At 41.2% G+C, this 22,840-nt stretch overlaps 1 long non-coding RNA gene across 2 annotated transcripts in view; it reads left to right on the top strand.

The window, feature by feature from the left end:
* Window positions 1–228: 228 nt before the first annotated feature.
* LOC103100256 (uncharacterized) overlaps window positions 229–22,840 on the top strand; it is a 42,296-nt gene continuing 19,684 nt past the window's right edge. Inside the window, exons 1-2 of one of the 2 annotated variants that reach the window (XR_008912301.1) lie at window positions 229–888; window positions 6,728–6,845. This is a non-coding gene — a long non-coding RNA (uncharacterized LOC103100256). Of the gene's footprint in view, window positions 889–2,527; window positions 2,700–6,727; window positions 6,846–22,840 lie in introns of those variants that run through there. The other variant, XR_001626962.2, reaches the window with a different exon arrangement.

The raw sequence follows: 22,840 nt of genomic DNA on the forward strand, positions 1-22,840 counted from the left end.
TCGTGCTCAGGGTCACAGAGTTAGGAAGTGTCTGAGAGCCAATTTGAACCCCAGTCCTCCTGACTCCAGGCCTGGAGCTCTACCCTCTATGGTACCTAACCATCCCTCTTAATGCTTCTCATGGATACCTCATAGTATCCCTCTCTTCTGCAGCCCAAGGACCATCTTCTACATAAAACTTTTCCTGATGCCTCTCAATGGCTATTTCTCATCCCCATTTACCTTGTCCTTATTTTGGCAGTACCAGGAGCATGGGATGCAAAGAGGCAAATTTCATCTTGAATCATAAAACTTCCAATAATTCTTTAAAGCTGGCAAAAAGGGGAATGAGTTGCCGTGGTAGGAGTTGTTGTTGTTCAGTTATTTCAGTTGTGTCTGATACTTTGTGACCTCATTTGGGATTTTCTTGGCAAAGATACTGGAGTGGTTTTGCCATTTCCTTCTTTAGTTCATTTTACAGATGAGGAAACTGAGGCAATTGGGTGGATGGTAGATGCCCCTTTCTTGGCGAGCTTCAAGCAGGGACAGGATGAACACTTGCCAGGCGTGTTATCATGGGGGTTCTTGTTCTGTATGGGTTGGATTATAGAGTTGCTGAATTCCCTTCCAACTGTGACTCTCTGGGTTTTGCATTTGGAAGAGGGGGTGCAGGATAGTCATTGTGCTGATAGCAAAAGTAGGGCTTGAATTTGAGATAAGGGTAGGATATTGAACTAGAAACAGTCTTGCTACAAAGCTTCGTGTGCTCAAATGAGAGCTGAAGGTGAAGGACGTTCCCAAGGAGTGCAGGAAGAATAGAAGAAGTCCAAGGACACAACCTGAACAAACATCTCAAGGATCAAGGAAGGCAGGCAGGAAGAGGGAAGAAGAGAAGGAACCCTTAGAGAGGTAGGAAGAGAATGTTTCTAAAGCTATCCGAGGAGACACTCGCTAGCAGGAAGGGGTGTGCTGCAGAGAAGTCAGGGGGGATGAGATAATAATAATAGTAAAATCATAATATTAAAATACCAAAAATAAAAGGATTCGGAGATTAAGAGGTCACTGGTGACCTCTGAAACAGCAAATTCAGTAGATTGTCAGGGATGGAAGCCAGATTGAAAGAGATTTAGGAAAACAGCAGATGGAGAGGGAAGTGGGAGGCATTTGGGGTGGGCAACTTTTTAAGAAGTTTGACTGGGAAGGGGTGAAAGGAAATGGAGAGAGTAGAAGGGTCAAAGGAAAGACTTTTTTTTTTTAGGCTTGAGGAAATGAACATTTCTCAAGATGCAAATGAATAGATGAATGAAAGGGTATTTTTTAAGCATTTACTATGTGCCAAGATAAGTATGAACATATGAAACATCAAGGTGGCAAAGTGGCTGGGCCTGAAATTAGGGATAACTGAGTTAAAATCTGGTCTCAGATATTTACTAGCTATGTGACCCTGGGGAAATAATTTAACTGCTCAGTTTCCTCATATGTAAAATGGCATAATGATAACATTTACATCATCAGGTTGTTGTGAGGATAAAATGACTATTTGTAAAGAGCACTGTAAATCTTATTTTTTAAACCCTTACCATTTGTCTTAGAATCAATATTGATTTTAAGGCAGAAGACTTGTAAGGGCTAGGAAATGGGGGTTAAATGACTTGCCCAGGGTCACTCAGCTAGGAAGATTTGAACTTAGGACCTCCTGTTTCTACGCCTTGCTCTCAGTCCACTTAGCCACCCAGCTGCCCCCTAGCATTATGAATCTTAAAGCATCATATATATATATATACATATATATATATATATGCTAGCTGTATTATTAAATAGAAAAATGAGATAGTCCCTGCTCTTTAATTATGAAAGACAACACATATGGTAGAAAGAATTTTGTCTCTGGAGTCAATGGCACTTGATTCAAATCCCAAATTTGACATTTATTACCAATGTGATTTAGCTCACCTTAGGTCTTCCCTTATCTATAAAATGAATGGTTGGACTAGATGGCTTCTGAGATCCCTTCCAGCTCTAGATCTGTGATCTGTGATTTGGTTGTAGGGCACACAGAAAGGCCTGGTTGTCCTTAGGGTGCATCAGCAGATGAGATAGTAATGGGATCTGAAGGGTGTCGTGGAAGAGCAGATGGTAAGGCTTGGTGGTCCTTCATCTCATCAGGACTGTAGTTGGCAACTATCTGCTTATCAAAGTCATTTGAGCATCTTTTCACTGAAGTAGCTCTATTAGGAGCTGGGGGGAGTAGTATGGAGTTGGGGTGATCTTTGTAAAAGTTAAATTTAGTCTCTACTGATAAAAATATATTTTTTGAGGTTTATTAAGATTATTAGAAATGAAGGAAATAAGAAAACACAAAATAAGAAAAGCACATGCCTAGGGCTGATTAGCCCATTTACAATTCACTTACATGTTGTTGCAATCTCTGAGTAGAGGAAGAGCACTCTTGAGAGGCAGAGAGCCCTTTAAATAATCAATTGTGATCTCATCCAGGTGGAGACTCAGGTGAGATTATAGGGAATTCTGGGAAGTACCAAGGACTTCTGGGGTTCAAATCTCCATTTTTAGACCTTTGGGAGGGGAGGAGTGGTCTGGAGGGTCAGAGTGGCTCTGGATTTCCTCCTGAAAGGGTGGAGTTTGGAGTTGGTGTCTAGTCAGGAATGGAAAAATGGAAGCGTGCTTTGATAAGTAGATGAGAAAGGGAAGACACCCTCTAGGTGGGTAGTTGGGAAGATGCTTGGAGAGAGGGAGAGGTGGAAGATGAGTGAGGGAGGGAGGGAGAGAGAGAGAGAAAGATCGATGGAGCAAGGTCTTTGGAAGAGGGCAGAGGAAATGGGACCAAGGGAAAATAGGAAGAAGGGTTATTAGCCTAGTGAGGAACAGATAGATATGCCTGCTCCTCTAAGACAGGAGGGAAAGAGGAGAGTCTGTTTCATGATGCTGAGAAACTTTGAGAAGGGTGGGATAAGGAGATTTCTGCCTTATAGCTACCCTCCTCCCTGAGAAGACAAAGGGCTAAGTCACTTACTGTGTGTATTTGTATGTGATAGAGTTAAGCTCCTGAGGTGAATGAGAGATAACCAAAAAAAGCAGAGCAGGCTGATTGAGCAGCATTGAATTCCTAGATGTGGCTATGAGTAAAATCAGCTTGCTCATTTGTAATGAGCTGCAGCCTGCTCACATCTACCACATAATTCTCCATTATCCTTTGGGCGATCCTTAACTTTGACTCTTTAGAGGCTGTAGTGTTCTAAGGCTCGAAACCATAAAATTTCACAGGAAGAATAATGGTATTCAAAAGCTGGACTTTGGCTTCAGGAAAAAACTTAGAGGTCATTAAAGCACTCTGGAGTCTCCCAATGGCAGCACAGCCCACTCTCCACCGACTATTGGGTTCGGAATCCAGGTCACCATCCATTCTGAGGGTATCTGCTCACATTATAAAGAATCAGGCAGAAGGAGCAATGTAAAGCGTGTCATCTGGGAAATGTATGACTTAAAAAAAAAGGTGTATCATGAGGATGGGGGAAAACTGACCATTAGGCTGCTTGTTCATTGGAATCCATATAATGGCAAGAGAATTAGTATCTCATATACTCATATCCTCTCATATATTGGTTGAACTCCCTGGGGCAGACCCATGGGAGGATATGGAGAAGGGGTTTCAGGATGGGCAGGCTTGGGTGGGTTTGGATTTGAATAATGAGGAGAACACTAGACTGAGATCACAGAGCCATTTGGAAGGTATTGGAAACCAGTTTTATTTGTGACTTTCCCCCCATTGATTCCTTTAGTGTTCAGCAGCTTGGGAGCAGGATGAGTGGGCTTCTCTGTTGTATGACGATGTCCCCCAAATCTCAGGGCAGTTTTAAAGTTTAATAGCAGCTTGGGAATGGCTACTAAGATATTGGCTTATAAAGTCAATTATTAATGTAGCAGATACTAGGGTATTGGTAGGGACATTAGAGTATTGGCTTATGAGGTCAATTTGTTAAAATGGCTGAGTTTGGAGCCAGAACTGGATGTTGGCAGAAATGACGCCAGAGGAGGGGACGTAGATTGGAAGAACAGGAATAAGGTTTGAGGGAGTAGAAGTCATACAGTGGGGAAAGAGTAGGTTGAGTATGAATGAGGAAAAGGGAGAGGAGACTGTGATCAGAGAATGGATTTTATAGATGAGGAAACACACAGAGAGACTGTTGATAAAGATTTATATATATATTTTTAACATTTGTCTTAAATTTTTTTTTGAGTTCCAAATTCTTTCCCTCCCCTTAGTCTCTCCTCTCCCCATTGAGAAGGCAAGCAATATGTTGTCCATTATACATGTGAAGGTATGCAAAATATTTCCATATTAGGAATGTTGTGGAAAAAAGCAAGAAAAAGTGAAAAAAATGCTATAATTTGCATTCAGAGTTCATCAGTTTTCTCTTTGAATGTGGATGACATTTGTTATCATGAATTCTAACAAACATTTGTCAAACTTACACTAAGTAGCAGGCACTGTGCCTGGCTGAGAGACTTGCCCAGGGTCATGGAGCTAGTAAATATGTGAGATGAGAGCTGAACTTGGGTCTTTTTGACTCAAAATCCAGGGCTCCAAGACCCTGCACCCACCTTAATGACTCATTGATAAGTGTATAATGTGAGCCTGAAGGTTCTGGGACCTCATTGAGTTTATTTTAAATCCTTTGGAAGTCCCCACCCAAAAGATATCTCTTCTTCAAATTTCCTTACATAGAATTGTCTGCATCTCTCTTTGCTCTTATTATATTCTTTCTATGGCACTACTTTGTGTATATATGTGTACATTCTCCATTAGATTGCAGGTTCCTTGGGGGCAGAAAGTGTGTCAGTTTCTAATTTTGCATCTTCCCTAGTGACTTGCTTAATAAGCCTTTATGGCATTGAATTAGGTTGTCATTTGTTTGTGCTCCCAGGGCAGACCAGGGAGGATATCCTTCCACCTTCCTTCAGGGTTGACCCAGCAACTCGCATTGGCTGAAACTGGTTCTGAAGAATGAGCCATGAATTGGCAACAGAAAAGACCAGGTCTCAAGTTTCTCACTAAGATTTTGATGAAGCATCTCACAGTTTCCAGGGTATCATGTCGTTTTTTTCCAGTGTTTTCTGGGCTTCTAAAAGCAAAAGCCCTGGTGGGGAGGTTATAATGCAGTGTCCTTGATACCTCTCAAGCTTCATTCCTCTTCCCTTTCTGTTCAGTTCTTCCTTGTATCCTGAACTGGGGCATCTTTCAGTATTATTTCACTCTAACAACTGGTTTAGATGCTGAAAAGCTTGCCCCTTACTCATTCTCTCCATCTATCTATTTATATATCTATCTGTCTGTCCGTTTGTCTGTCCGCCTCTCTCTCTCTCTCTCTCTCTCTCTCTCTCTCTCTCTCTCTCTCTCTCTCTCTCTCTCTCTCTCTCTCTCTGTCTCTCTCTCTCTCTGTCTATCTATTTAGCTATCCATCCATTTGTCCATCTATCCATCTATCTATCTATCTTTCTATCTATCTATCTATCTATCTATCTATCTATCTATCTATCTATCTATCTATCTATCCATCCATCCATCCATCCATCCATCCATCCATCCATCTATCTATCTATCTTTCTATCTATCTATCTATCTATCTATCTATCTATCTATCTATCTATCTATCTATCCATCCATCCATCCATCCATCCATCCATCCATCTATCTATCTATCTATCTATCTATCTATCTATCTATCTATCTATCTATCTATCTATCTATCTATCTATCCATCCATCCATCCATCCATCTATCTATCCACTTCTCTCTCTCTCTCTCTCTCTCTCTCTCTCTCAGCTTCATTGTCCAATGATTATAGCACCAAGACTTGAGAAGACCTGAATTTGAATCCTGACTCAGGCTCTTAACCCTGAGAAGTCACTGAACTTCTTTGAGCTTCACTTTCCTCATCTATAAAATGGGGAAAATAATGGCTTCTATCTCTCAAGGTTATTGTGAAGAGCGGATGAATCAATGCTAATAAATTGCTTAGCAAACCTGTAAGCACTGTATTAAAATTTTATTATTATTTGTAATTGAACCTAGTGGCACAGAACTGGAATAGAGCAGGTGCCCCTTGATTGGTCTGGTTGAGCTGTGTTGTTATGGCTTAACAAACCATGATACAAGAATGCGATGGTATATTATTGGGAAGCAAGAAATGATGAAAAAGAGGAATTCAGAGAAACATAGGGAGTAGTTGTTTGAACTGCCTTAGAATGTAGTAGCTGGAAGGAGGAAGAATAGTATAAATAATGATTAGGATAATAAATGAAAAAAACAACAACAAAGAAGCCAAAATGTCATTTATTAACCATTCTGGGTCCTGGAAAAGGAACGAGAGCCTCTCCTTTTGACATAGAGGTGGTGATGTAAGAATGAAGAATGCTGCATATATTGTTAAAAGAGGCCATCGTATCTGGTATTTTTCTTTCTATTAAAAAAAACCCACCTTTATCTTCTGTCTTAGAATCTATATATTAGAATCAACAAGTATAAATTCCAAGACAGAAGAGTGGTAAGGGCTAGACAATTGGCCTTAAATGACTGGTCCAGGGTCACACCACTAGGAAGTGTCTGAGGTCACATTTGAATCAGTATGTCCCATCTCCAGGTTTGGCTCTCTATCTGCTGAGCCATCTAGCTGCCCCTGTTCTATTTGTTTCCAGTTGTTTCTGATTAAGTGTATTTATTTGTTAACAGGGAGGGTTCAGTTTTGCCCTTGTGTGAAGACATCTGGAAATGACTGACGTGAAAAGAAAAGTCATTTTAAAAAAGCATAACCAAAAAATAAAAAAAAGAGGAAACCCAGACTCATTTGGTAAGTGACCTTTAATGGTAACATTTCCCACTTCCACCCTGATATCTTTGCTCACTTGCTTTTCACCCTTTGGGTATAGGATGTTGATCATTGTCATTTTCCTGAGAGGTACCAGGCCTTGCTTCTGCTCACTGCTCACAATGAGAAGCAAAACTCTTGAAGGAGAAGAATAGAGCCTACTCAGTTCCCTTGGCTCACTTGGATTTTTTTCTTCTTTATCTCTGCCCAAGGTCCCAGAAAAAGGATGGAGAGCTGGGTTGGATAGAAGTCAGGATGGCAAAATAGAGAGAATTTCAAATATGGAGTCAGAGGATTATCACAGCGTATTTATCTGAAATTTGAAATTTTATAAAATATTTTACACCACCACCACCATCATTATTGCCAACACATATACAAGGGCCTGCTAGTAAATATTTAACAACCGACTTTCTAGGAAAAAGAATGTAGACTCAACACACTTTAAAAAGTTTAATCTGTATTATTAACATTTTCCCTATCGCATCCTCAAGTCTAGGCAATCAACAAAACAATAAATCAAGCCCTGATTGGTAGCATTTTCTGGTTTCCTAAGAGTAAATGCTCAAACTAAAAATTTAGCAATCAGTTCTCTACTGAAGATGGTTCTAGCACCCCTCTGCTTACATAGCATTTAAGGTTTGCAAACCTCTCACATGCATGTCATTTAAGCCTCACAGCACTCCTGTGAAGAAGGGGAAATAGACATTATTATTTGTATTTTACTTCAGAGCTGTTAGTGGGTTTCATGACTCTAAGTCCAGCTCATCCTAATTTATCTATAAAATTAGGGGGTTAGACAAGAGGACCTTTTAGGGTCCCCTTTGGAACTAAATTCCGAGATCCTTGAGAAGTGAAAGCTCAGGATGGGGAGGGGGCAAAGCTGCATGCACTGACTCCTTCCTCCTTGGGGTTTCGCTCAGAGATGCTCCTGACAGAGTCCTACAAGGTAAACCTGGAGTGGGGACCATGTCCTGGATTCCAAAATGGTAGCTGTGGAATCCTGCTATGAAGCCTCTGTTTAATACCTGGGCTTGGAAGGATCTCTGCTAAAAGCAGTGACGATAGAAACTAGCCCTATAAGCCCAGATCTGTCATGTCTCACTGATCCCAAGGGCTAAATTTGGAATTTAATAACAACACTTTGGATTTATGTAACCCATTTCCTCTGAGGCACTTCATCTGTTATCCCATTAATTCTCACAATGGTCTCTGTGTGGTTGGGGAAGGAGGGAGGGAGTAACTTTTTTGGATCTGTTTCTCCATCCTGAAGGTGAAAGTGTGTGTGTGTGTGTGTGTGTGTGTGTGTGTGTGTGTGTGTGTGTGTGTGTGTGTGATTAGTTCATTTGGATCTGTTTCTCCATCCTGAAGGTGAAAGTGTGTGTGTGTGTGTGTGTGAGTGATTAGTTCATAGGCAAACTAGCCAGAGTTCCCAGGACAACAGGCTGGGGCTGTTTCCTCTCCTTTAAAATTGCATTTTACGTCAAATCACTGAACAGATAGTTGACCTGCTTCTTAGAGAAATCCCTCTTTTAGCATGGTAAAGCTGAGGCTGGCTCCCAGCTGCTTACTCATCCCAGCAGCACTCACTCCCGTCTAATCTTTTATTTGTGTAATGCTTGGCCACCTCCCTTTGGGTTTTCCATCCCATTCTCCCTGAGCAATATTTGAAAATGGGTACTTAGAGGGTTTATACTTTGTTGTTTTTGTCTAGGAGAGCATGGGGTGATCTAGGGGGACTAACACCTCTGGGAATGGGCTGGCTGAGTTCTTTTAGGGGTGCTCATCTATCTTTTATTCACCTCTCATTTGGCTTCAAGAAGATGTAGCTTGTGCAGCAGCCACAACTTGGTAAAACTGTCACAGCAGTCAGGCGAAATGAGGTTAAGGGTAACTAATGGACCAGGAACTCATTGGTCATTTAGGGGGGTGTCTGGCCCCAGGATATGAAAATTTCCCCTGGCAGAATGGGTGAATGAGAACAATTTGCTCCAATGGCCATGAAGGTGTTTGAAGCAGATAGTGCGGAGAGCTCCGAGTTTGGTCAGACATCAAAGATACTGAAGTCATCCATTGCATCCTGGGCCATCGCCAGTCATCTAGACTTTTCTCTTGCCACTGGACTTGGATGACTCTGGAAGAGAAAGGGATGTCGATGACTTTGTGCAAATCTGCCTCACTTAAATCTAACCCACGTGCAAGCCAAGACATCACCAGTGATGTCACTGGTCCTCTTTGAGAAATGAAGGATGAACAGATGTTGTCTAGTCATTAGAAAGACCATTAGGAAAGGTTGAAATGTGCAACTTCAGTGGGATTTGAATGACTCACTAGTCTCCCCTTGAAACTGATGCAATAATGACATGTTCAGGAATCCACTGTGAAAAACAGGATTCTTTTTCTAAAAAATTCATTTAGAATATTTTTCCATGGTTACTTGATTCATGATTCTCCCCACCCCTCTTCCCTTCCCCTTCCTGGAGCTGACAAGAAATTCTACTGGGCTATATATGTATATCATTGTTCAAAATCTAAAATAGGATTCTTCTCGAGAAAACTCTAATATTTAATAACATTGCTAAAGATGTCAGTCAGGTCCCTGAGATTTCTGCTACAGCGTATCTTAGAGAACAGTAGAGGAATCAGGTGTCATGATTCATACAGATGTGATAGAGGGTCATCCTCAATGGCTCTTTGATATATTTTATACTTAAGACCACAAGCTCAGAGCTTACAATCCAGGGCACAAGACTTTCCTTAGGGATTTATTCAAAACAAGGGAATTAGAAAGCTCTCTGGGATACTAGCAGCTTTACTGCTTTGCCACAAAGAGATCTCAGCCTGATTTTCTTGATTTCCTTTCTTCCAGAACCCACAGCTTGACCATAGTAGAAGGAACCAGCCTAATCACAACCAGATTTTCTCTGCTTTTCTCTGTTGTTTATGAGCAGTTTCAGAGTTTCATCCTATCTTTGTGTCTTCTACTGATAATTCCTCCGTTCTCAGAAACAACTTTTCCTGAAAGCTATTATGGGCAGGAGAAGGTCATTTTTGTAAGGTTGTAGGTTTTAAGAAGAAAAGATATTTGTTTAGACTTGGTGGTATGATAGCTGTCTTTAGGGATTTGAGGGTCTGGCTTGTAGAAGAGGGATTAGACTTATTTTACTTGACATTCGTAGGAGAATTGTAGAAAAAAGATTATCCTGGATGTAAGGAAATACTTGCTAATGGTTTGAGTTAATGAAGAGTAGAATGGATTGCTTTGGGAACTAGGAGGTGAGGTGCCCTATCACTGGACCCAAAACTGAATGACCACTTTTCAGGGATGCCATTTGGCTAATTCCTCTTTGAGTGTAAGCTTTGGTCTAGCTAGTCTCTGATGCCTTTTCTAATTTTCAGATTTAGTGACTCTCTGGTAAGTAAAAGTTTTTCCAATTAATTCACAGTATCTTAGATTTATAGTTAGAAAAGAACTTGGAAATCATCGAGTTTAACTGTCTTGCTTAACAGGTAAATAAACTGAAGCACAAAAGAATTAAGTGCTACTTCAGAGTTACATAGCTAAATAAGTGACTGATGTAGAATTTGAACTCACATCTCCCTAATTTCAGGTTCAACCAGTGCTCTATCCACTCTGTCATCTAAATGCCTTAGCTATCTAGTTCACCCCTCTTATTTGGCAGATGAGGAAACTAAGACCAGAGAAATGACTTGCCTAAGGTCATATGACAAGTAAATGGCAGAGGCAGGATTTGAAAAGCTATCCTTTGACTTCTAACCAAGCACTTTCTATTGCTCCTCATTGTATTAGCTTGGCACTAGACAGCAGAAGCAGGAATCTTGGACCTATATTTATAATGGAGAAGAGAAGATACTAAAGACTTCTCAGATATAAGACTCCACGTTCTTTTGATCTCACCTATGCTTAAGTGCTAGTAGTTGTAGTTGATTTCTTTGTGTTCTACATGAAGCCTGAATGACAGAAGGTTAGCTCTCCAGAGTTATCTCAGTTGTTGAGAGCTTGACACTAATGAGGTTGTGGGCTTACTGCTCAGACTAACCAGGTCTGGATTCCCCAGTCATCCCCTATACCCCTAACCCCAGCCAGCTGTCTGGTAAAGGCATGCTATTGGTCACAAAGGGGAGCCAGAAGAAGAGGGCATGGGTGGATCAAAGCAAATCCATCTCAACTGTTGAGGAAAACATCTCAAACACATACCCTGCTGATGGTGGGTCATAGCATCACTGCCAGATAGGAAATTCAGGAGGAAGACAGATGGCTAATTTTAAGACCTTTGCATAAGTTGGAAACATGTTTAACCACTCTGCATCAAAGATAGAAATCCATTAATGCATGGCCAGCACACCTGGTTCCTTGTTCTACTTTCTCCTGTAGAAACTGGTCCAGCTGCATTACTGAGATGTTGATAATAGGAGATGTCAGGGCCACAAACAAACTGAGAGTTGGACAAAGGGAGCTGGATTCCCTCCCTCCTTCCTTCCTTCCTTCCTTCCTTCCTTCCTTCCTTCCTTCCTTCCTTCCTTCCTTCCTTCCTTCCTTCCTTCCTTCCTTCCTTCCTTCCTTCCTTCCTTCCTTCCTTCCCTCCTTCTTTCCTTCCCTCCTTCCTTCTTTCACTCCTTCTTTCCTTCCCTCCTTCCTTCTTTCACTCCTTCCTTCCTTCCATCCTTCCCTCCTTCATTCCCTCCCTCTTTCTTTCTTTCCTTCCTTCCTTCCTTCCTAGCCCTAGTTTTGGAGTTAGGAGACTTGGGTTTAGGTCTTGGATCCATCCTTTTCTATCTGTGTGCCCTTTGGGCAAGTTACTTAATGTTTATAGTCCTCAGTTTCCTTATCTAAATGGGAATAATAATCCCTGGTTTGGCTGCTTCATAGGTTTGTTGGCCACCTATAAACTTGGTCAGTGTCTTCAAACTCAAATAGAAATGGGAGTCACTCAACTGTAGGCCCATATTAGAAAACCACATGATTGTGGCTGTATGTTTGATATCTTTGCTCTAGGGGAAAGGAAATGAATCTGTGATTTAATGGATATAGGAAGTTCCCATGTGAGGAAACTCCCTCTACTAGTACAGGTCAGTACCTTCTTTGAAATTTAAAGTCTTATAGAGTTGTCCAGAATAGCAATTCTCAAAATGTGACTATGGACTCCTGGGGAATGGGGGTGAGAATGTTAAAACTATATTCATAATGCTAAGACACAAAATACCGTTCCTTTTTTTAAATTTAAAAGTAATTTTATTTTTATTTATTATTTTTAAAAAATATTATTTAATTAGATGATTTAGAATAATTTTCCATGGTTACAAGACTCATGTTCTTGCCCTCCCCTCCCTCCAACCCCCTCCCATATATGATGCACAATTCCTCTGGGTTTAACCCTTTCCTTTTTCTAACTACATATCCATATGAGGCTGGATTTTTTTTCACATACTTCAACTAAAACAACATATCACAACAGATTGAATGCAGAAGTCAATATAAGAATCCAGCTGTCTTCTATTAAACCAGACATTAATGGAATTAGCAGAAATATGTAAAACAATGTCACTCTTCTCACTAAATTTTTTGTTTTGGAAAATGTAATTATTTTTCATAAAAGTATGTTATTTATGTTAGCATGTAATGGGCTTATTACTGTTATTTAAAATTAATAAATAGATAGCTAAAATTTTTTTATCAGTTTTAAATTCTGATATAGTAAATATTAATATGTATATTTACATAATAACTTAAAATTCTCTTGAAATTCTCATTAATTTTTAAGAGTGGAAAGAGTTCATGGGGCCAAAAAGTTTGAGAACTGATGGCCTATATACATTGAGAGGGAAAGGGATGTGCTCAGGGTCACATAGCTAATATATATGAGAGACTGGACTGGACTTAGGGCTTCTAAGCTAGCTCTTTATCAACTGAGCCATTTTGCTTCTCGAAACATCGCAATATTGATGCACAACATTCTTCCCTGGCCTTGCCTTCCCTTCCCTTGCCTTCATTTGCCTTCCCTTCCCTTGCCTTCATTTGCCTTCCCTTCCCTTGCCTTGCCTTCCCTTGCCTTGCCTTGCCTTGCCTTGCTTTGCCTTGCCTTGCCTTGCCTTGCCTTGCCTTGCCTTCCCTTGCCTTGCCTTGCCTTGCCTTGCCTTGCCTTGCCTTGCCTTCCCTTGCCTTGCCTTCCCTTCCCTTCCCTTCCCTTCCCTTGCCTTCCCTTGCCTTTTCTTGCCTTCCCTTGCCTTCCCTTGCCTTCCCTTTCCTTCCCTTCCCTTCCCTTGCCTTGCCTTCCCTTGCCTTGCCTTTCCTTTCCTTCCCTTCCCTTCCCTTCCCTTCCCTTCCCTTGCCTTACTTTTTCTTCCCTTCCCTTCCCTTCCCTTCCCTTCTCTTGCCTTCCCTTCCCTTCCCTTGCCTTGCCTTGCCTTGCCTTGCCTTGCCTTGCCTTGCCTTCCCTTCCTTTCCTTTCCCTTCCCTTCCCTTCCCTTCCCTTCCCTTCCCTTCCCTTCCCTTCCCTTCCCTTCCCTTCCCTTCCCTTCCCTTCCCTTCCCTTCCCTTCCCTTCCCTTCCCTTCCCTTCCCTTCCCTTCCCTTCCCTTCCCTTCCCTTCCCTTCCCTTCCCTTCCCTTCCCTTCCCTTTCCTTCCCTTCCCTTGCCTTACTTTTCCTTCCCTTCCCTTCCCTTCCCTTGCCTTACTTTTCCTTCCCTTCCCTTCTCTTCCCTTCCCTTGCCTTACTTTTCCTTCCCTTCCCTTCCCTTTCCTTCCCTTCCCTTGCCTTACTTTTCCTTCCCTTCCCTTCCCTTCCCTTGCCTTACTTTTCCTTCCCTTCCCTTCTCTTCCCTTCCCTTGCCTTACTTTTCCTTCCCTTCCCTTCCCTTCCCTTCCCTTCCCTTCCCTTCCCTTCCCTTCCCTTCCCTTCCCTTCCCTTCCCTTCCCTTCCCTTCCCTTCCCTTCCCTTCCCTTCCCTTCCCTTCCCTTCCCTTCCCTTCCCTTCCCTTCTCTTGCCTTCCCTTCCCTTCCCTTCCCTTCCCTTCCCTTCCCTTCCCTTCCCTTCCCTTCCCTTCCCTTCCCTTCCCTTCCCTTCCCTTCCCTTCCCTTCCCTTCCCTTCCCTTCCCTTCCCTTGCCTTGCCTTGCCTTGCCTTGCCTTGCCTTGCCTTGCCTTGCCTTGCCTTGCCTTCCCTTCCCTTCCCTTGCCTTCCCTTCCCTTCCCTTCCCTTGCCTTCCCTTCCCTTCCCTTGCCTTCCCTTCCCTTCCCTTCTCTTCCCTTCCCTTCCTTTCCCTTCCCTTTCCTGGAAGTTAGTAGGTAGAGGAGAGTTTAAGGGGAAAGATAATGAGTTCCTTTTTGAACATATTGAGTTTAAGATGTCTATTGGGCATCCAGTATGAGATACTTGAAAGGCAGTTGGAGATGCAAGATTGGAAACCAGAAGAGACCAAGGGATAGATAGATTGGAGAATCATCATAATAGAGATGGTAACCAAATCCCTGGGAGTTAATGAGATCACCAAGTGAAGTAGTATAAAGGGAAAAGAAAAGAGGCCCCAGGAGAAAACCCTGTGTCATACCTGCAGTTAGAAGGAATGATCTGGATAAGGAACCAGCAGAGGAGGAGTAGACTGATATAGGTGGGAGGAAAACGAGAAGAAAGTAGTGTCCCAATACCTAGGGAGGAGAGAATATCGAGGAGAAGAGAGTGATCAACAGTCTTGACCACCTACCTGGGACATTGCAACAACAAACTCACAATAGTCTTTCCCCCTCCTCTCCTCACTTCACCTTCCAATCTATTGATTATATAGACAATAAGAGGTACTTTTCAATTGAATAGAAATGGTCTCATCCCTCTTCTTGAAGTTCTTTAAAGACTTCTACTGAGTACAGAGTAAAATTTAAAAATCCTCTCTCTGATATTCAGAGTCCTTCACAATCCAGTATCACTTTTTATCTTTCCACCATTTCCCCCATTATCCCATCCCTTTGTATACTCTATCCTCTGACCAAACGGGACTACTCACAATCCCTGATACTTTGTTGGCTCTTCTCAACTAGTTCTGCACCTTCATACCTTTATTACTGTTCAGGATCCCTTTTTTGATTGTCCATACTTCCCCATTCCATCTGTTGAATTTCAAGGCTATTCCAAAGTGCCTTCCCTAATCCCTGCCCCCTCTACCATCACTGGTGATGATTTTTATCTTTTCCCTTAACTCTTGTTTTACATCTCTCTAATGTAAACATATACTTAAAAAACCATGAGCCCTCACCTTCTGTCTTAGAATCAATACTGTATATTGGTTCCAAGAAAGAAGAATGGTAAAGGCAGGGCAACTGGGGTTGTGACTTACCCAGGATCACATAGCTAGGAAATATCTGAAGCTGGATTTGCACCTAGGCTTGGCTTTCTATCCATTGAGTCACTTAGCTGCCCCTACACATACACTATTTTAAAATTTAATTTAATTTTTAAATTTTATTTGGTCAATTTCAAACATTATTCCTTGGTTACAAAAATCATATTCTATTCCTCCCTCCCCTCCCCTCACCCTTCCCATTGTTGACATGCAGTTCCACTGGGTATTACATGTGTCCTTGATCAGGACCCATTTCCATGTTGCTGGTGTTTGCACTAGGATGATCATCCCATGTAATCAAGCAGTTGTTTTTCTTCTGTGTTTCTGCTCCCACAGTTTTTCCTCCGAATGTGGATAGTGTTCTTTCTCGTAGATCCCTCTGGGTTGTTCAGGGTCACTGCATTGCCACTAATGGAGAAGTCCATTATGTTTGATTGAACAACAGTGTATCAGTCTCTGTGTACAATGTTCTCCTGGTTCTGCTCCTTTCGTTCTGCATCACTTCCTGGAGGTCCTTCTAGCTCACATGGAATTCCTCCAGTTCATTGTTTCTTTTAGCACAATAGTATTCCATCACCAACATATACCACAATTTGTTCAGCCATTCCCCAATTGAAGGGCATCCCCTCATTTTCCAATTTTTGGCCACCACAAAGAGTGCAGCGATGAATATTCTTGTACAAGTCTTTTTCCTTATTATCTCTTTGGGGTACAGACCCAGCAGTGTTATGGCTGGATCAAAGGGTAGACATTCTTTTATCGCCCTTTGGGCATAGTTCCAAATTGCCCTCCAGAATGGTTGGATCAATTCACAATCCCACCAGCAATGAATTAATGTCCCTACTTTGCCACATCCCCTCCAGCATTCATTACTTTCCATAGCTGTTATGTTAGTCAATCTGCTAGGTGTGAGGTGATACCTCAGAGTTGTTTTGATTTGCATTACACGTACACTTTTAACTACTGGTTGGCCAAGCTCTGACACCTATTTATTAATGAGGGCCAAGAGTGGATCGTCTCACATTCATTTCAACAGTTTTCTGTTCTACCCAGTACAAGAGGGAGTGTAGGAGGTAACCAATGTGTTGTCCAAATCACTTTTAGAGAATCATGTCCCTGTGCTCTGCTTTTTGTGAGGAGTCATTCTTGTCTCATCAGTTTATGGGTAGAGAATGTGTGAATTTTATACAATTTGCTTTTTATGGTTCATGCTAATAATCACTGGGGATGGTGGTTGGGGTTGTAAAAAAAAAGAAATAAACAAACTTCCCTATTGCATTTCAATGGCTTTCAACTCCTAAGTATGATTTGGAGACAGCTAGTGGATAGAGTACGGGGACTGGAGTCAGAAAGACTTGAGTTCAAATACAGCATCCTTAGACATTTACTAGCTGTGTGATCCTGGGCAAAGCATTTAACTCTGCTTGCCTCAGCTTCCTTCTCTGTAAAATACTCCATTGTTTTTGCCATGAAAATCCCAAATGGGGTCACAAAGAGTTGGATGAGACTGAAAATGACTGAACACCAACAAGCATGACTTAATGGAGTTGATCATACAAACTTGGCTTGCAAATCAAGTGAGATAATGTGTATAAAGCACTTTGCAAACTACATAAATATGAACTATAAGAATTACAAAGGGCTTCACAGCAGTTTAAAAACATAACTATAGGAGCACAAGAGATAAATCAAAGACATTAACACAGTCGCTACAGGGACTCGATGGCCATAGCTCACCCAATCCCAGGCAGCCCAAACTCATTTTGATCTTTGGGCAAGTCAATATGGAAGGTTAGAGATATAGTTTGATGTTGAGATTCAAACTTCCCTATTTGTAGACAAGACCAAAGGAAACCTTTGAGTTCCTTTGGTTTTCTAGGTGACATGAACAACAAGATGTCAGACAATACATTTTCTCTTATCCCTAAATTCCCTTAAATATCCATGAAACAGAAAATAGGTATCAAAGAGAAAGCAACCTCAGCAATATCCATGGTTTGGGATATCTATAATACAAAAGAAGGTTAAAAAAAAAGAACTCAGGAACTGATTGTCATTGACCCTGAGAGGCAGCTCAGCATCCCTCTCCCATCTCCCCCACTACGGGCAGTGGGACTACTCTAGCTGGCCCAAGGATATGACACAGGCTTACAATTAAAACTTACCCCATACACCTTGGTCCCTCCTACCCCCAGCCCCCTTTCCAGGGCTGTGAAGCTATCCTGGCACCTGGATCTAGGTTGTAACAGTTTGCTTGGGTTTCAATAGCCAACTTAGGAGGGAGACGGGAAGTGAATGATAAGGAAAAAAAGGGGGAAAATAGTGAATAAACCAAAGAGATTTCAAGAGTAAGAAAATTTGAAGACCTAGAACATAAATAGATAAATCAATGGGAAAAAGTAACAGAAAGAAATATGGCCTACAGATTTAGTAAACTAGTTTAGGCATCTATGAATAAATACTATTTTTAATAAATAATAATATAATAATATAAATTATAATATAACAATAAACAATAAATTAATAAATACAAAGACAAAGGAAAATGACATACCACTTGATGAGAGAACCCTTCAGAATTTGAGGAGAACATGGAGCTATGACAAGCTGTTCCAGAATGGTTTAGAAGAGAAACAAGAATTATGAGGGCAGAATTTTTGTCCTTTATAGAAAAAATAATGAACAGAATAGAAAAATTTAAATTCTCAATGGCAAGGCTCAGCAAAGAAACAAAAGAGAGGACTATAGAATGAGAATGCAAATACACAGAAGTAAAGAATAACCTAGAAGAAGAGAAGCAAAAGAAAAAACCAAAAGTAAAATATACTCACTCTGAAAGTAAAATATATTGAAATTGAAGACAGGATCCACAGAAGCAACCTAAGAATCATAGCTCTTCCAGAAGAACATGGCAGGACAAATAATCTTATTTTCTTAAGGAGGAAAAAATAGAAGGATGAAGAAAATAATAGAACTTCTAAACAAAGAAAATGAAATTCTAAATAGAAAGAATTCACAGATCTCCTTCAGAAAATAAAACAAAATAATACAAAACTCAAGTCTGCAAACTTCAAGACACATAATGGTTAAATTTGGCATTTTAGTTCAGAAACAACAAGTTCTGTAAGCTATCAGGAGAAATACATTTAAATACAAAGGGAAATCCATTAGAAAAACATAAAAATATTTTGTGCCCATTAGAAAAAGGAGGGAAAGGAGTAATATGTTCTGAAGAGCAATGGAGTTCAGGATGAAGCTCATGATGAATTATTCTGCAAATGTGAGCTTAACCATACAGCAGAAGAGATGGAAATTCACTGACAAAGAAGAGTTTTAAACATTTTTAGAAAGAAAAGCTGAACTGAAGAGATTGTTTGCCTTTAACCTCAAATAACAGAAATGTAAGAGGAGTAAATCAATGTAGCAGACAAGACCAGAAACAGCAAGAGTGACAACAAAGAAACCATCAAGAGACTTCTTTCTAAATACGAACAAAGAGATGAGGATGAAGATGAACATCTGGAGGAGCTAACAATGAGACATTCTGGACAGAACCTGATGATACTCTGCCTACAGGTAGATGCTTCTTTTGTGGGACCATGTTACAATGTGGGGGGTACATAAAGGAGGAAGAGGGAACAGAAGAACAGAGAGGAGTGAATGATGAACCCAAAGACTAGCAATGAAGGTGACGTGACTTCAGTAGTCTCAGAAAGAGAAGAGCCTACTGAGGTAAATGGAGAGGGATGAGAAGATAATAAAGAGGAGGAAAGGATGGAGAACCTATTTTGGAAGTGAGGGGGCTTATGTTGATGAATGTTCCTTTAGGTAAAGGGAGATGGTCTCTGAAAGAAGAGGGCTTTACATATGATGAGGCTTTGGGGAATTTGGAGCTTGGGAAATCTACTTGTCCTGTGGAGGGGAGATTGGAATGCCAGGGGCTAACTCACACCTGGAGGAGTGGAAGAACTTGGATACAAAGTGGAGATTACCAGGCAAATGTAAGAAAAAAGATCAGCCAAAGTTGGTGTGTGTGTGTGACATATCAGGGTGAGGGGGGTCCTACCACGGGACAGTATCCTTTCCGATACCTGTACTAGCTGGTTCCAGAAATTGTTCCAGAAATGAGGCACAATGGAAAAGGGAGATCCATGGGGTAAGTCCTTGATCAATTTTTTTGGACAGTTATTAGTGGACCTGTGGTGAACTTTGAAGCAAAAGAGAAATAAAGAGGGTGTGGGTATGAGCCAGTAAGACTATAGAGAGGGGCAGCTAGGTGGCTCAGTTGATAGAGAGGCAAGCCTGGAGATGAGAGGTGCTGGGTTCAAATGTGATCCTAGATACTTCCTAGCTGAGTGACTCTGGGCAAGTCAGTTAATCCCAATTGCCTAGTCTTGACCATTCTTCTACCTTGGAACCAGTACTTAGTGTTGATTCTAAGACTGACGATAAGGGTTAAAAAAAAAGAATATAGAGAAAGGGAAGAATCCAAGATGAGGCAGAAATTGGAAAGTAGTCCAGTTTTGCTGTACTTATAATGTGAGAAGCAGTGTGAAATAAGATGGGAAATTATGATTGGAGTTGATTTGTGGAGAACCATAAATGCTAATCTAAGGAATTTCCATTTTATTCTATAGACAATTGGGAACTACTTAAAAATTTCCTTTCCTTTTCTTTCTTTTTAAAGTAGGAGAGTGCTATGTTCAGTATTCTATCTTAGATTTTTTTTGGGCAGGTATTGTTGAACTGTATCCCTTGTTTGAAAACTCTCAGCAAGAGCTCTAAGATTTACTCAAGTAATGTCATCATGGAAGGTTATCTTTCCATTGGGGCTGTATTATTTTGCAATTGAAGTCACTGCTTGGGGGAGTCAATCTAAATCCCATGATCCCCAGGGCTTTCTACTTTTTGGAAGGTATGGATTAGAGAGGAGAGAGCCCAGTTAATACAAGATGTGATAATCCAGTCAAGATGAGATGAGCCTCTGAGTTAGGATGATGGCAATATTTGTGGAGAGAATATCCAGAGATACTAGGGAGCTAGAATTGATAGTGTATGCCAACTGATTTTATATGCGGGTGAAGTAGGTGGAACATTAAAAGATGACTGATATCTTGATCCTTCATGACATGGAGATCCATCAAAAATAGAGAAGTTGGGAGGAGGGGCAGATTTTGTTGGGGATAAGAGAGATGGATAATGAGTACACTTTTGGAAATTTTAGTTTATGGTACCAGTGAGACATTCAGAGGGTGAGTTACTCTTAAGGGGGCTTAAACTCAGAGGAAAGATTAGGGTTCGATATGTAGATTTGGGAGCCAAGTTCATAGAGATGATAATGGAAACCAAGGATGAGTTTGCTAAGACAGAGGGAATGGAGAGGGTGAGTAAAGCAGCAAGAGACAAAGCCTTTGGGCACATACACTTAGGCAGTAAGCAGAAGATGAAACTGTGAAAGGGACTCAGAAGGAGTGGGCAGACTCCTTCCTACATTGATAGAAAAGAACCAGGAGAAAGCAGGGTACCAGAAGCCAAGAGAATATCTTGAAGAAAGTCATGATCTACAGTGTTAAATACTTCCAAGTGATCAAGAAGGATGAGGAATGAGAAAAAGGGAATATTGCATTTGGTAATAAAGACCTTGGAGGGAGTCGTTTTAGCAGTGATCGAAAATGAAACAGGAATGCAGAAGGTAGAGGAATAAGTGACTGGTCAGGAAGCAAAGGCAGTGAAGGTAGACTGCTCTTTCTAGAGATTTAGTATATAATATACGCACTCTCTGCTCCCAACTTGGAATTTTATTGATGTAAAAACAGCTTTAAATGCCCAAAGCCTTAAAGGCAGTCAGTGCTGGAATTGGTGGAAAGTAATTCATTCTGGGACTGAGGCAGCACCATGACATCACAAAACAATCCCATCCTGGATGGAGTTGCATCCAACAGAGTGTTGTGCAATTGCTGGGGAGGGGCAGCAATCTCCATAGAGATGGGAGTCCTGGGAAGGAAGTATATGCTGTCTCTACTCCCCAGACTCTTGGTATTTAGCACAGTGCCTAGCATACAGTAAATGCTTGGTAAATATTTTTTGATTAAAAAAAAAAAGCTCTTACCTTCCATTTTGGAATCGATATGATATATTGGTTCTAAGGCAGAAGAGGGGTAAGGGCTAGGCAATGGGCAGGAGGACAGATTGGAACCCAGGACCTCTGGTCTCTGGGCTTGTCTCTCAATCTATTGAACCACCCAGCTGCCCCCAATACTTTTTGATCGATTAATGTCTGTGCCCTGGGACAAAATCCCATTCACCACTGGCTAGTTATGGCCATGTGCAGACCTATATTCTTCTGGAAGCCTACAGTTAGCCCCACATGGAACAATGTGCCAACGTGTCCCACACTGGAAGCCCAGAGCATGCTGGGAGAGTTCCTGTTGAGCCTGCCATGCATGGTTTTTGCAAGGCAACCACCGAGCCAGCAGAGGACTGTAAGTAAAGCCTTGCATGTACCATGTGCTTAGGAAGCACCCAAGTGAAAAAGGACAAAACACACAGGGGAAAACAGAATTCCATCCAAACGGTTCCCCTCAAACATCAACAGAAGAGTTACAGCATCCTCGGCGATCCCTTAATAAAGACTTAATTCACTTCTCCCGTCCATCAGTGATGGATGGGAATTTGGTTTACATTTCGGAGAACGTGGTCCAAAGTACTTTGGTGTGAAGTATGGCCCAGCCTGTGGGGACAGAGCAGCCAGGCATCAGGGACCAGAGATGGCAGTGGGCTGTCCCTAAAGGAGAGCATACTTCATTTGTAATGAACATTATGTCTAGAGAAGCTAATGGCCCAACCTCCTATTCAGTTTATGTAAAATAAAACATGCCATATGTTGCTGCTTTCAGAGTTTTGGTGTTTAAATTAAATGTTGTTTAATGAATATTCAAGCCCATTTGCTCAAAAGTTGTGTTCAATGTGGCTCTTTCTTCCCTCCCCCTCCTTCCTTGCAGCTCCCCTCCCCCTTCCAGTACCTAGGGTATTAAGCCATTAAAACAGGGTGTTAAGAACCAGGCATCTGTCTTCTAACTGAAAGTTGGATATTAAAATGCTGGAGCAGATGACAGTATAAATAAAGACATACAGTGAGAGGATCATCTGATTATTTTTTGTTTGGTAATTAAGACTGAGGAGGTTCTGACTTAAGTTCTACCTTATTGGGAAGATGTAAGGGAAAATGAAGAGATTTCTTTGCTCCCATGCTACTGGAAATGGAGTCCATTCCCAAGGCCAGCTTTTAAGTTGGGGTGTTTTTTTTTTCCAGTTACCTATAGAAAAAAAATTTTTTTTTGTCTTGCTTGTCACACTTTCATTTATATATATATATATATATATATATATATATTTGTAAAATTTATTTAGGCAATTTAACCCAGACCTAAATTCTCTTAACCTCTGGGTTAAAATCTCCTCTTACAGAAGTAACATGGCATAGTGTAGAGAGTGAGAACTGTAGTCAGAAAGAGAACTGGGTCTGAATTCCAGCTCTGTCATTCACCATCTGGGAAGACCCTGGGTAAGTAATTTTATTTCTAACTTCAGATCAATCAACTAAAAAATGAGGGGACTAGATGA

The sequence above is a fragment of the Monodelphis domestica genome, chromosome 1, assembly GCF_027887165.1.
Source record: "Monodelphis domestica isolate mMonDom1 chromosome 1, mMonDom1.pri, whole genome shotgun sequence".
NCBI lineage: Eukaryota > Metazoa > Chordata > Mammalia > Didelphimorphia > Didelphidae > Monodelphis > Monodelphis domestica.